Here is a 14,559-nt window from a genome sequence, read left to right on the forward strand (position 1 = left end):
AGTCGGATCGGGTTCGATGAAAAGGGTCCTTATGAAGGGTAAATAGAAATTGGCATATCACGTTGTGGTTTTGGCATAGGTAAGAAACGTTCTTGCTAGAAACCTATAGCAGCCACGTAAAAAAATTGCAACAACAATTAGAGGACGTCTAACTTGTTCTTGGAGCATATGTCATGTGATGTGATATGGCGAAAGTATGTGATGAATGAAATATATGTGATGTATGAGATTGATCATGTTCTTGTAATAGGAATCACGACTTGCATGTCGATGAGTATGACAACCGGCAGGAGCCATAGGAGTTGTCTTAATTTATTGTATGACCTGCGTGTCATTGAATAACGCCATGTAATTACTTTACTTTATTGCTAAACCGTTAGCCATGTAGTAGAAGTAATAGTTGGTGAGACAACTTCATGAAGACACGATGATGGAGATCATGATGATGGAGATCATGGTGTCATGCCGGTGACGATGATGATCATGGCGCCCCGAAGATGGAGATCAAAAGGAGCAAAATGATATTGGCCATATCATGTCACTATTTGATTACATCTGATGTTCATCATGTTTTTACATCTTATTTGCTTAGAACAACGGTAGCATAAATAAGATGATCCCTCGCTAAAATTTCAAGAAATTGTTCCCCCTAACTGTGTACCGTTGCGAAGGTTCGTTGTTCCGAAGCACCACGTGATGATCGCGTGTGATAGGTTCTAACGTTCGCATACAACGGGTGTAAGCCAGATTTACACACGCAATACACTTAGGTTGACTTGACGAGCCTAGCATGTACAGACATGGCCTCGGAACACGGGAGACCGAAATGTCGAACATGAGTCGTATAGAAGATACGATCAACATGACGATGTTCACCGATGATGACTAGTCCGTCTCACGTGATGATCGGATACTGCCTAGTTGACTCGGATCATGTATCACTTAGATGACTAGAGGGATGTCTATCTGAGTGGGAGTTCATTAAATAATTTGATTAGATGAACTTAATTATCATGAACATAGTCAAAAGGTCTTTGCAAATTATGTCGTATCTTACGCTTTAGTTCTACTGTTTAAGATATGTTCCTAGAGAAAATTTAGTTGAAAGTTGATAGTAGCTATTATGCGGACTGGGTCCGTAAACTGAGGATTGTCCTCATTGTTGCGCAGAAGGATTATGTCCTTAATGCACCGCTCAGTGTGCTGAACCTCGAGTGTTGTCTGTGGATGTTGCGAACATCTGACATACACGTTTTGATGACTACGTGATAGTTCAGTGCGTAATGTTAAACGGTTTGTAATTGAGGCAACGAAGACATTTTGAAAATGTCGCAGAACATATGAGATGTTCCAAAGACTGAAATTGGGATTTCAGACTAGTGCCCACGTCAAGAGGTATCAGACCTCTAACAAGTTTCTTAAGCCTGCAAACTAAGGGAAAAAAGCTCAGTCGTTGAGCATGTGATCAGATTGTCTGAGTACTACAATTGCTTTAATCGAGTGGGAGTTAATCTTCCAGATGAGATAGTGATGGTTCTCCAAAGTCACTGCCACCAAGCTACTAGAGCTTCGTGATGAACTATAACATATCAGGGATAGATATGATGATCCTTGAGCTATTCGCGATGTTTGACACCGCAAAAGTAGAAATCAAGTAGGAGCATCAATTGTTGATGGTTAGTAAAACCACTAGTTTCAAGAAGGGCAAGGGCAAGAAGGGATACTTCATGAAACAGCAAATCAGTTGCTGCTCTAGTGAAGAAACCCAAGGTTGAACCCAAACCCGAGACTAAGTGCTTCTGAAATGAGGGGAACGGTCACTGAAGCAGGACTACCCTAGATACTTCGTAGATGAGAAGGCTGGCAAGGTCGACAGAAGTATATTGGATATACATTATATTAATGTGTACTTTACTAGTACTCCTAGTAGCACCAGGGTATTAGATACCGGTTCGGTTGCTAAGTGTTAGTAACTCGAAATAAAAGGCTACGGAATAAACGGAGACTAGCCAAAGGTGAGATGACGATATGTGTTGGAAGTGTTTCCAAGGTTGATGTGATCAAACATCGTACGCTCCCTCTACCATCAGGATTGGTGCTAAACCTAAATAATTGTTATTTGGTGTTTGCGTTGAGCATAGACATGATTGGATTATGTTTATCGCAATACGGTTATTCATTTAAGGAGAATAATGGTTACTCTGTTTATTTGAATAATACCTTCAATGGTCTTGCACCTAAAATGAATGGTTTATTGAATCTCGATCATAGTGATACACATGTTCATGCCAAAAGATATAAGATAGTAATGATAGTACCACCTACTTGTGGCACTGCCATTTGAGTCATATTGGTATATACGCATGAAGAAACTCCATGCAGATGGATCGTTTGGACTCACTTGATTTTGAATCACTTGAGACATGCAAATCATACCACATAGGCAAGATGACTGAAAGGCCTCGTTTTCAGTGAGATGGGACAAGAAAGCAACTTGTTGGAAGTAATACATTTTGATGTGTGCAGTCCAATGGGTGCTGAGGCACGCAGTGGATATCGTTATGTTCTTACTTCACAGATGATTTGAGTAGATGCTGAGTATATTTACTTGACGAAACACAAGTCTAAATTATTGAAAGGTTCAAGTAATTTCAGTGTGAAGTTGAAGATCGTCGTGACAAGAGGATAAAATGTCTATGATATGATCATAGAGATAAATATCTGAGTTACGAGTTTGGTACACAATTAAGACATTGTGGAAATTGTTTCACGACTAATACCGCCTGGAACACCATAGTGTGATGGTGTGTCCGAACATCATAGCTGCACCCTATTGGATATGGTGCATACCATGATGTCTCTTATCGAATTACCACTATCGTTTATGGGTTAGGCATTAGAGACAATCGCATTCACTTTAAATAGGGCACCACGCAATTCCTTTGAGACGACACTGTATGAACTATGGTTTAGAGAAACTAAGTTGTCGTTTCTTAAGAGTTTGGGGCTTCGATGCTTATGTGAAAAGTTTCAGGCTGATAAGCTCGAACCCAAAGCGGATAAATGCATCTTCATAGGACACCCAAAACAGTTGGGTATACCTCATACCTCAAATCCGGAAGCAAAAGGGATTGTTTCTAGAATCGGGTCCTTTCTCGAGGAAAAGTTTCTCTCGAAAGAATTGAGTGGGAGGAGACTTGATGAGGTTATTGAACCGTCACTTCAACTAGTGTGTAGCAGGGCACAGGAAGTTGTTCCTGTGGCACCTACACCAATTGAAGTGGAAGCTTATGAGTGATCATGAAACTTCGGATCAAGTCACTACCAAACCTCGTAGGTCGACAAGGATGCGTACTACTTCAGAGTGGTATGTAATCCTGTCTTGGAAGTCATGTTGCTAGACAACAATGAACCTACGAGCCATGGAGAAGCGATGGTGGGCCCGGATTCCGACGAATGGCTCGAGGCCATAAAATCCGAGAGGATCCATGTATGAAAACAAAGTATAGACTTTGGAAGAACTACTTGATGGTCGTAAGGCTGTTCGGTACAGATGGATTTTAAAAAGGGAAGACAGACAATGATGGTAAGTATCACCATTAAGAAAGCTCGACTTGTCGTTAAGATGTTTTCCGACAAGTTCAAGGAGTTGACTACAATGAGACTTTCTCACTCGTAGCGATGCTAAGAGTCTGTTGGAATTATATTAGCAGTTACTGCATTATTTATGAAAGATTTTGGAGTTGGAATATACGCTTTGATGAGATGATCAAAGATTTTGGGTTTATGCAAAGTTTATGGGAAACTTGTATTTCCAAAGAAGTGAGTGGGAGCACTATAGAATTTCTGATGAGTATATGTTGTTGACATATTGTTGATCAGACATGATGTAGAATTTCTGGAAAGCACATAGGGTTGTTTGAAAAGTGTTTTTCAATGGAAAACCTGGATTAAGCTACTTGAACATTGAGCATCAAGATCTATAAGGATAGATCAAAAACGCTTAATAGTACTTTCAAATGAATACATACCGTGACAAGATTTTGAAGGAGTTCAAAATAGATCGGCAAAGAAGGAGTTCTTGGCTGTGTTACAAGGTGTGAGTATTGAGTAAGACTCAAGACCTGACCACGGTAGAAGAGAGAGAAAGGACGAAGGTCGTCCCCTATGCTTTAGACGTAGGCTCTACAGTATGCTATGTTGTGTACTGCACCTGAAGTGTGCCTTGCCATGAGTCAGTCAAGGGGTACAAGAGTGGTCCAGGAATGGATCACATGACAGCGGTTGAACTTATCCAAAGTAACTAGTGGACTAAGGAATTTTCTCGATTATGGAGGTGGTGAAAGAGTTCGTCGTAAAGGGTTACGTCGATGCAAACTTTGACACTAATCTGGAAGACTCTGAGTAGTAAACCGGATTCGTATAGTAGAGCAGTTATTTGGAATAGCTCCAAATAGAGCGTGGTAGCCGCATCTACAAGATGACATAGAGATTTTTAAAACACACACGGATCTGAAAGGTTCAGACCCGTTGACTAATAACCTCTCTCACAAGAGAGATATGATCAAACCCCATGGGTGTTGGATTCATTACAATCACATAGTGATGTGAACTAGATTATTGACTCTAGTGCAAGTGGGAGACTGTTGGAAATATGCCCTAGAGGCAATAATAAAATGGTTATTATTGTATTTCCTTGTTCATGATAATTATCTATTGTTCATGCTATAATTGTATTAACTGGAAACCGTAATACATGTGTGAATACATAGACCACAATATGTCCCTAGTGAGACTCTAGTTGACTAGCTCGTTGATCAATAGATGGTTATGGTTTCCTGACTATGAACATTGGATGTCACTGATAACGGGATCACATCATTAGGAGAATGATGTGATGGACAAGACCCAATCCTAAGCATAGCACAAGATCGTGTAGTTCGTTTGCTAAGAGCTTTTCTAATGTCAAGTATCATTTCCTTAGACCATGAGATTGTGCAACTCTCGGATACCGTAGGAATGCTTTGGGTGTACCAAACGTCACAACGTAACTGGGTGGCTATAAAGGTACACTACATGTATCTCCGAAAGTGTCTGTTGGGTTGGCACGAATCGAGACTGGGATTTGTCACTCTGTATGACGGAGAGGTATCTCTGGGCCCACTCGGTAATGCATCATCATAATGAGCTCAATGTGACTAAGTAGTTAGTCACGGGATCATGCATTACAGAACGAGTAAAGTGACTTGCTGGTAACGAGATTGAACAAGGTATTGGGATACCGACGATCGAATCTCGGGTAAGTAACATACCGATTGACAAAGGGAATTGCATACGGGATTGATTGAATCCCCGACATCGTGGTTCATCCGATGAGATCATCGTGGAATGTGTGGGAGCCAATATGGGTATCCAGATCCCGCTATTGGTTATTGGCCGGAGAGGTGTCTCGGTCATGTCTGCATGGTTCCCGAACCCGTAGGGTCTACACACTTAAGGTTCGGTGACGCTAGAGTTGTTATGGGAAATAGTATGTGTTTACCGAAGGTTGTTCGGAGTCCCGGATGAGATCCCGGACGTCACGAGGAGTTCCGGAATGGTCCGGATGTGAAGATCAGTATATTGGACGAAGGGTATTGGAGTCCGGAAGTGTTCCGGGGGTACCAGGCTATGGCCAGCATGTCTGAAAGGGGTTTCGGAGGCCCCGGCAAGCGTTCGGGGGCCTTATGGGCCAAGGGGAAGGGGCAAGCCAGCCCACTAAGGGGCTGTGCGCCCCTCCCAACCCCTCTCACGTAACCAGGAGAGGTGGGGGCGCCTCCCCTAGGGCAGCTGCCCCTCCTGGCTTGGGGGGCAAGTCTCCTAGGTGTGGGGGCGGCCAAAACCCATCTAGGGTTTCCCCTTGGCCGCCGCCCCCCTCTACACTCCTCCTATAAATAGTGGGGGTGGGAGGGCTGCCATATACCCTTTCTTGGCACAGCCCCTCCCTCCTCTAACTCTTCCTTCTCCTCCGTAGCGCTTGGCGAAGCCCTGCAGGAATACCGCAAGCTCCACCACCATGCCGTCGTGCTGCCGGAGTTCTCCCTCAACTTCTCCTCTCCCCTTGCTGGATCAAGAAGGAGGAGACGTCCCCGGGCTGTACGTGTGTTGAACGCGGAGGCGCCTTCCGTTCGGCGCTAGATCGGTTCTACAGCGATTTGAATCGCTGCGAGTACCACTCCATCAACCGCGTTCTTGTAACGCTTCCGCTTAGCGATCTTCAAGGGTATGAAGATGCACTCCCTCTCTCTTGTTGCTAGCATCTCCTAGATTGATTTTGGTGATACGTAGGAATTTTTTTGAATTATTGCTACGTTACCCAACACATTATACTTTACTCCACCCATAGTACTATATCCATGGCTTGCGCTCATGTATTGCATAAGGGTTGAAAAGGCTGAAGCGCGTTAAAAAGTATGAACCAATTGCTCGGCTTGTCGTCGGGGTTATGCATGATGAGAACGTTTTGTGTGACGAAATTGAAACATGGCCTAACTATATGATTTTCTAGGGATAAGCTTTCTTTGGCTATGTTATTTTGATAAGACATAATTGCTTGATTAGCATGTTTGAAGTATTATTGTTTTTATGTCAACATTAAACTTTTATCTTCAATCTTTCGGATTTAAATATTCATGCCACAATAAAAAGAATTACATTGAATATTATGCTAAGAAGCATTCCACATTAAAAATTCTATTTTTACCATTTACCTACTCGAGGACGAGTAGGAATTCAGCTTGGGGATGCTTGATACGTCTCCAACGTATCTATAATTTTTGATTGTTCCATGCTATTGTATATTCTGTTTTGGATGTTTAATGGTCTTATTTATACACTTTCATATTATTTTTGGGACTAACCTATTAACCGGAGGCCCAGCCCAAATTGCTGTTTTTTTGCCTATTTCAGTGTTTCGCTGAAAAAGAATATCAAACCGGGTACAAACGGAATGAAACCTTCGGGAGAGTAAAAAACGTGATCCAGAGGACTTGGAGTGGATGTCAAGCAACCAACGAGGAGGCCATGAGGCAGGGGGGCGCGCCTACCCCCCTGGGCGTGCCCTCCACCCTCGTGGGCCCCTCGTGGCTCCACCGACCTACTTCTTCCTCCTATATATACCTACGTACCCCCAAACCATCGAAGAACACCATGAAACCCTAATTTCACCGCCGCAACCTTCTGTACCCGTGAGATCCCATCTTGGGGCCATTTCCGGCGTCCTGCCGGAGGGGGCATTGATCACGGAGGGCTTCTACATCAACACCATAGCCTCTCCGATGATGTGTGAGTAGTTTACCTCAGACCTTCGAGTCCATAGTTATTAGGTAGATGGCTTCTTCTCTCTCTTTGGATCTTAATACAAAGTTCTCCTCGACTTCTTGGAGATCTATTCGATGTAACCTTCTTTTGCGGTGTGTTTGTCGAGATCCGATGAATTGTGGGTTTATGATCAAGATTATCTATGAACAATATTTGAATCTTCTCTGAATTCTTTTATGTATGATTGGTTATCTTTGCAAGTCTCTTCGAATTATCAGTTTGGTTTGGCCTACTAGATTGATCTTTCTTGCAATGGGAGAAGTTCTTAGCTTTGGGTTTAATCCTGCGGTGCTCGTTCCCAGTGACAGTAGGGGAAACGACACGTATTGTATTGTTGCCATCTAGGTTAAAAAGATGGGGTTTATATCATATTGCATGAGTTTATCCCTCTACATCATGTCATCTTGCATAAAGCGTTACTCCGTTCTTATGAACTTAATACTCTAGATGCATGCTGGATAGCGGTCGATGTGTGGAGTAATAGTAGTAGATGCAGGCAGGAGTCAGTCTACTTGTCACGGACGTGATGACTATATACATGATCATACCTAGATATTCTCATAACTATGCTCAATTCTATCAATTGTTCGACAGTAATTTGTTTACCCATCGTAATACTTATGCTATCTTGAGAGAAGCCACTAGTGAAACCTATGGCCCCGGGGTCTATTCTCCATCATATTAATCTTCCATCAACAAGCTATTTCTATCTTTTTTACTTTGCAATCTTTACTTTTAATCTTTATCATAAAAATACCAAAAATATTATCTTATCATCTCTATCAGATCTCACTTTTGCAGGTGGCCGTGAAGGGATTGACAACCCCTTTATCGCGTTGGTTGCAAGGTTCTTATTTGTTTGTGTAGGTGCGAGGGACTTGAGCGTGGCCTCCTACTGGATTGATACCTTGGTTCTCAAAAACTGAGGGAAATACTTATGCTACTTTGCTGCATCACCCTTTCCTCTTCAAGGGAAAAACCAACCCATGCTCAAGAGGTAGCAATGCAACGCTGTTGAACAGCTCCATCATGAGGACAAGCCCTCAACCAAACCGTAAGTGAATCCGGGGTGCTTTGATAGCGTCCCGCTCCTTTCCTGTTATCGAAGAGATACGTAACGTGCCTGTGTATTTTTACAGTTCGGCACAGAGTTTTTCTGGGCAATCCTCTTCTTCGGGAGATCTCCTCCCAGAGATGATGGAAAGCGAGACGCCTCCCCCGACCTCCTCGCCCAATAAGGCGGACTACTCCGAAGTGTCATCTTGGAGGGTTTTTCTTGATCAACAAGTTGTGCAGAGGATGAAAGAGGTAGTACCCGAAGGTGGACCTCCGATCGTCCGGGATTCTGGGGCCAATAATGAAGGCCCCGGACTGTACGGTTTTCAGCCAACGATGATTCTAGAGACAGGTGAACGGGTTCCTTCAAAGGATGGTCGTGCCCCTAGAGCGGCTTCGGAGACCCATCGGCGCCGGATATATTGCGGGATATGCTGTGAAAAGCATCTGTCTCGGGGCAGCGTACCTTGATGGGTATGGTGGTTGAGAAGATTCCGTCCGTGAAGAGCGGATTGAATGAAGCCTTCATGAGCCTGCTAAAAGGCTTCGAGGTTTGTGATGTAATGTTTTCTACTATATTTTATTTGCAAAGATGCACCTGTGTATAGGTACACTAGTAAAAAAAGACACATCCGTGACATTTTGGGCCGAACGAAATTTTTTTCTGTCATACATATGACACTTCTATGACGATAATTATGACAAAACCCGGTATCATCATAGATGTGGTGGGCTCCTACTTCTCTCGTACACTACGCGCGTGTGTGCGACGCGTTGGCTCTAACTGAACCCGAGCAAGGCGTTGGGCTCTAACTGAACCTGAGCGATTGCACTGCAAGCTACACGTTACTGAACCCGAGCGATGCGCGTTTCTCTCGTACGTACGCGCGTCTGTGCGAGGCGTTGGGCTCTAACTGAACCCGAGCGAGGCATTGGGCTCTAACTGAACCCGAGCGATTGCACTGCAGGCTACGTGTTACTGAACCGAGCGATTCCTTCACTACTGCTGCTAACTGAAGCCGATCGATTGGATGAAAAGTGAGCCTTGCGGGGGTGTTGGATGAACAGTGACCGGTGGCGTTGCCTCTGGATGAACAGAACCCCGTGGTGTGGAGGGCTGGATGAACAGTAGACGGTGGAGGGGTGGTTGAACAGGACCCCGTGGTGTGGAGGGCTGGATGAACAGTAGACGGTGGAGGGGTGGTTGAACAGTAGCCGGTGGAGTAGCGCGCGGTGGAGGCTGGATGAACAGGAGCCCGTGGAGGCTGGAGGAGGTCGACGGTAGCCCATGGAGGCTGGACGAGGTCGACTGTGGAGATGAACAATATCCCGTGGAGTCCCGTTTTGCGGTACGCCCCACCCCTCCCGATGAACAGGACCCTCATTTCGACCGTAGGAGGTCCGTTTCGTCCGTTTTGCGGTACGCCACACCCCTCCCGATCAACAGGACCCCCGTTTCGATTGTAGGAGGTCCGTTTCATCCGTTTTGCGGTACGCCACACCCCTCCCGATCAACAGGACCCCCGTTTCGACCGTAGGAGGTCCGTTTCGTCCGTTTTGCGGTACGCCAGACCCCTCCCGATGAATAGGATCCCGTTTCGAACGTGGCCGGTCGAACACAAGGCCGTTTCCTCCGTTCTGCGGTACGCCAGGCCTCGTTTCCATCGCCTGTTCTGTCCAAGCCCTCCCGATGAACACGACCACGCATTCCGTTCAGACCCAGCCAGTTGGCTCCCACGCGTTCCGTTGCCTCCCGATGAACACGACGCATTCCATTGCCTCCCCATGAACACGACGCATTCCGTTGCCTCCCAATGAACATGACGACGACGTTGTTTCTCCGTTCCGACCCAGCCATGTCAACAAGCCCTCGCCATACGTATGCGCGAGTAGGCGTTCACGCGCCGCCCGTATGTACACATACGTGGCCGTATTTTCTTTCTTGCACCCTGGCCGCTGTACGTACGTGTACATGCTACGTGCGCGCCTCTACTACGACACGTGTGCGCCTCTACATCGACCAGTATGTATGTACACGTTCGCGACCAGAATGACAACACTACGTACGCTTCGACCAGGTGGGTCCCGACTGTCAGGCACTTCCTTGCCTGTGAAGATGTAGCTGGTGGGTCCGAGCAGTCAGGGGGGCGAGTCGTTCTTTTTTGCCCGGACGCACTTCCTTGCGTGCGAAGATGTAGCCGGTGGGTCCCAGCAGTCAGGGGGCGAATCGTTTTTTTTGCCTGGATGCACTTCCTTGCGTGCGAAGGTGTAGCTGGTGGGTCCCAGCAGTCAGGGGGCGAATCATTTTTTTTGCCCGGACGCACTTCCTTGCGTGCAAAGCTGAAGCTGGTGGGTCCCAGTAGTCAGGGGAAACGTTTTTTCCGTGAAATACAGTGGCCCGTCCGGTGGGTCCCAGCTGTCAGGTGGAGGAATCATTATTTTCCGCCTAATAAGGAGGCACTTCCTTACTGCGGCTGTGGACCCAGCTGTCAGCCTCTCCACGTACAGTCCACGTCCGATGGAAGTCGTTCCTTAACCACGTTGACCAAGCCACGCCGAGGGCACCACGGCGGTGGACGATGGCGAGGCCTAGGAAGGGGACGACGCGGAGCCGGGGAAGACGCAGCAGTGGAAGCCCGCGCGGAGAGGAGTACAAGGGTTCACTGGTTCGGCTGTGGTGTGAGGCTGCCGTCGCCGCAGGGCCTGGCCAGTGGTGGGAATAGTAGGGGGCGGTGAGGCCTCCGCGGCAGCACAGCCGGCCACGGGAGGCAGGAGCATGCGGCACGACCGGCGCTGCTTTGGGCGGCTGGAGCAAGAAGACAGAGGTTGAAGAAGCACTACGGCCGTTGGATGGACATCGTACGGTCACTGGAGCTAGAATCGTTCATATTGACTAAGTTGACAAAGCCCTCCGTCCCCGTCAACTTAGTTGGCCCACAAGTGATCCTCCCACTATGGTGGGTCCCAGCTAGCAGGGGGTATTCATTTTTGTGTGCGTAATAAGGAGGCAATTCCTTGCGTGCGAAGATATAGCTGGTGGGTCCGACATGTCAGCGGGGGGAATGTTTTTTCGCGAAATACAGAGGCCCTTCCGGTGGGTCCGAGCTGTCAGGTGGAGGAATCATTATTTTGCGCGTACAGTCCACGGCCGATGGATGTCGTTCGTTGACCACGTTGACCAGCCGCGCCGAGAGCACCATGGCGGTGGACGACGGCGAGGCCTAGGATGGGAATGACACGGAGCTGGGGAAGACTTGGCAATGGTTGCCCACGCGGTGGGGAGTACGAGGGTTTACTGGTCCGGCTGCCGTCGCCGGAAAATAACAGGAGGTGTGGGTGAGTAGAGGAATGGCCTGGCCAGCAATGAAGTAGGGTGGGGCGGTGCAGCCTGTGCGGCAGCACAGCCGGCCATGGGAGGCGGGAGCAGGCAGTCCCACCGGAGCTGGTTTTGGGCAGCTGGAGCAAGAAGATCAGATATTGAAGAAGCAACACGGCCGTTGGATTAACATCCAACGGTCACTGCTGCTAGAATCGTTTGTGGACTAAGTTGACAAAGCCAAAGAACACGTCAACCTAGTAGACCCACAAGTTAGCCTCCAAATCTGTCCCAAACAGCATACAGCTCGAAATTTCTAGCCAGATTCAAATTAATTTTAAATCTAAATATACCTTAATTTAAATTCAATGAAATTTTACCCGCACAAAAACAATGAAATTTAAAATATCAAAATCCGAAAGAAAACAGTATTTTGGAACTAATTGCCTGTTTGCTGTATTTTTTCATTTTACAGCCCATTTATTATTACTTATAGCCCATTTCTTTTTACTTATAGCCCATTTTCTGGGCAAAATGCATCCCTCCTCGTCTTGAAAGATTTCCGGCCCAGCAGGGCGTAGAAAAGCAAGTAGGCCTACGTTGGTTATTCTGCAAAAAACAAAATAGCTGGCTAGCCATTTTCAGAAAGGAAAAAAAACAAACTGGGCTGGTCATGTGCTAAACATATGAAATAAAAGCCTAGGCTAGATGGGCCACGGGTCCCGCACAACCCAGTTGATACCCTTCTCCGTCCCGAAAAAACAAAATTACTGCACGCGCTGCTGGGTCCCTACTGTCATCCTCACCATGTACAGTCATCTCCTTATTCCTCTCGGTTGTTGACCATGTTGACAACACCGGAGGGCGGCGCCGCGGCGCGCGAACCAAGGCGGAGGACGATGGTGAGGCCTCGGACGGGAACGAGCAGGAGCCGGGGAAGATCACAACCAGCCGTGGGAGGCGGGAGCAGGCGGTCCCGCCGGCGCTGGTTTGGCTTTGGCGGCTCGAGGAAGAAGAGACTGAAGAAACGCGACAGACGTTGAATGTCAATTCAACGGTCAAGGTTGGCACAATCGTTTGTTGACTAAGTGGACACCAAGTAGCATACTTTTTTATATATAGGAAGAAAACTGTGAGGAAAATGCGTTCGTCTGCCGTCCTCCTCACAGGGAATGTTTGCAACATAAGTGACTAGCACCCTTGGTTTTCAACCGAGAGGTCTTGGGTTCGAGTCCCAGGAACTCTCAATTTTGTCCTCCTTCCTTCCTCACAAAAAGGGAAAGAAAATCAAAGACTTGGGAAGGCGTACAAAACAAGCTAGTGTACCAGTAAAGAGACGTTGCCGAGTTTTAGAAAAAAGAAAGATGTGCTCCTGTAGCTGGTTCGAATCCAAACCTAGACTATGACTATATATGGTGCTATGCTACTCTACAAGTAATGAAACTGACATATCCAACGTTCGCGTCTCCTCTTCTCTACTTACTCTGCCTAGCGTCAGAAGCTCTGGCCGCAGCAACCATGTCCGCTGGCTGCTCGTCCACCTGCTCTTCAGCAGGCAACAACCAGATCTGCGCCAAGTCGCCACCCGTACCATCGCCTGTGGGTCTGATCACACCCCGCCGGCACGCGCACCACAACCGATTGCTCATCGCAACCCGCTACCATTGATGTCGTGCCACTGCTGCAAATCACGCAGAGTCATCTGTCGCGTCTGAACCACAATCCGCAACCCTGGCCGAGTCTTCTACAAATGCCCGAATCATGGGGTAATAATATGTTTAAGTGTTGTTCTGCTGCTTTCAGTTGCTGATTTTTTTAATAGTTTGGTTGATGATCTTCCAATTTGATTCATGCAAAAAAGGGAAGATTCGTGTGATCTGTATTTCTGGGAAGTTGCTGATGTGGGGGAATGCAACTACGCTGATTATTTGGTTAGCCGAGGAATCCCAATACCAGCAGGTTGGGGTGTTGGACAAGTAACTGAAGGAACGGCAGAAGAGGAAGATGCAGAGCAGAAGGTTAAAGATGTAGTTCCTCTGATCCTGGCCAAGCAACAGTTGCTGAATGGCCTTGACAGCAATGAGGAGATGAAAGAGCTTGTGAAGATAATGGGCAAAATCGATCTGCTCTGTAGGATGATTGTCTCTTTATTTGCAGTGTATGTAGCACTCGTGATGTATTCAGTGGCTACAACATGAGCACTTTGCTGAAACTAGTAATGAATGAAACCTGTGTAGCAGGCTGGGCGTAGTGTTGTGAACATCTAATGATTTCTATTAACGGAAATCAGGGGGTATCCCCTTTTGCTCATATAAATAAATAAATAAATAAATAGCGAGGCCCTGTCGGGTGAACTTTGTTCTCATTCGAAGATGCCGAGTAAATTGCAGTCCAACAGCAAACTATGTCATCAAATTCAAGTTTCACAGCCAAATATGAGTACAACTAAACAACAATGTCATCATGTTTTAGTTGTCATACAATCACCAAACACAAATCAGCATACATAACAAGTTATGTTCTCACAGCAAAATACTAAACAACATGTTCATCAGGTTTCAGTTGTCATAGCAAACACAAATTCACATAGTAGATAAAAAAATGTCTTCTGACAGGCAAATACGACAAAAGCAATGTAATCATCATCCGTAGCAGCAGCGTCAACACCTTCGCCATGTGTATCAGTCTGAATCGTAATTCCCCACGGTGTCATCTTCTTCTTCGTCCTCAACGTCCTCGAACGTTGGCTTCTTCTTGATCAACTCTTGTATGTCCACAGCACGACAGGCAATCTTTTCGCCGGCGTCATTGACGTGATGGTTTGCAAA

The sequence above is a fragment of the Triticum aestivum genome, chromosome 2D, assembly GCF_018294505.1.
Source record: "Triticum aestivum cultivar Chinese Spring chromosome 2D, IWGSC CS RefSeq v2.1, whole genome shotgun sequence".
In the NCBI taxonomy this organism is placed as follows: domain Eukaryota; kingdom Viridiplantae; phylum Streptophyta; class Magnoliopsida; order Poales; family Poaceae; genus Triticum; species Triticum aestivum.